This window comes from Hippocampus comes, unplaced genomic scaffold, assembly GCF_001891065.2.
Source record: "Hippocampus comes isolate QL1 unplaced genomic scaffold, H_comes_QL1_v1.1 scaffold96, whole genome shotgun sequence".
In the NCBI taxonomy this organism is placed as follows: domain Eukaryota; kingdom Metazoa; phylum Chordata; class Actinopteri; order Syngnathiformes; family Syngnathidae; genus Hippocampus; species Hippocampus comes.
Window position 1 is genome coordinate 287,050 of NW_017806074.1, and position 955 is coordinate 288,004.

The 955-nt window shown below is 41.2% G+C and overlaps 1 protein-coding gene across 1 annotated transcript in view; it reads left to right on the plus strand.

Annotated features, from left to right (window-relative positions):
• st6gal2a (ST6 beta-galactosamide alpha-2,6-sialyltranferase 2a) overlaps nt 1–955 on the plus strand; it is a 31,412-nt gene that overhangs the window by 24,970 nt on the left and 5,487 nt on the right. The gene's annotated exons all lie outside the window — the stretch shown is intronic.

Genomic DNA, 955 nt, shown 5'->3' on the forward strand with positions numbered 1-955 from the left:
CAATAAATTACGTTGTGGCCTTTTTTTTACCATTACAATTGAATTGCGCTAAATTTCAACCCTCCAAAGTCTCAAGCCCTGATAACAATGTACAAATAAAGCATTATTTATTTTTTTTTTTGTTGCTTTGAGTCAGCGTTCACCCATGCTGACAGTGGCTACGGATATTTCATATTGTTGCTACCTGTCTTATCTTTCAATTTCACCAAACACACATATAGCCCAGTTGTGTGCACATGCCGTGCTCAATCGAACAGCCGAAATGGACTGCAGACTAATCTCACAGGCGCTCCCGCATCATAGCAATCATCAAGCGTGCTTCGCTCACTCCTCCCTGCTGTATACTGCAAACATCATTTTCTTTTTTCTTTCTTACATGTGTGCACCCTAAGTGTCAAATTGCCGCAGTTGTTTGTCTCTTAAGTGACAATATGTCTCTGGCTGTCATTCTAAAAGTGCAATTTTCACACCTCATAGTGAAAGCGCCTTCACAGCAGCGCATTGCAGCAATGCCTTGACAGTGAAAGCGCCTTCACAGCAGCGCATTGCAGCAATTTGTCACAATGATGTTCAATACAAAGAGCATAGAAGCATGGTAGGCTGACCCAAGACATTGCGGTTTCATTTTGTGTAATCGTGTGAATGTGTGAAGAGACTGATTTTTACTCACAGTACGCTACAAATCCATCCATAAAGCTAGTTCACACGATAAGGGGATTTGTTACATTTCAAAGGCACTTTGTATTCACGACAGAGCAGACTTCCACAAAAGGTGGAAAAATCTCCAAAAAGTCGAATTCAAATGATATGAAAAATGAGACCAAGATGAATGCATCGCCGTCTCCGTGATATGACGACATTGAGGAGCAAACCTCTCGTTTTAGGTTCATCCTGAAATTTCAGTTTGAATCCCCATATCCCTCATTTTTGTGGCCAGTAAATACCAAGACAACAG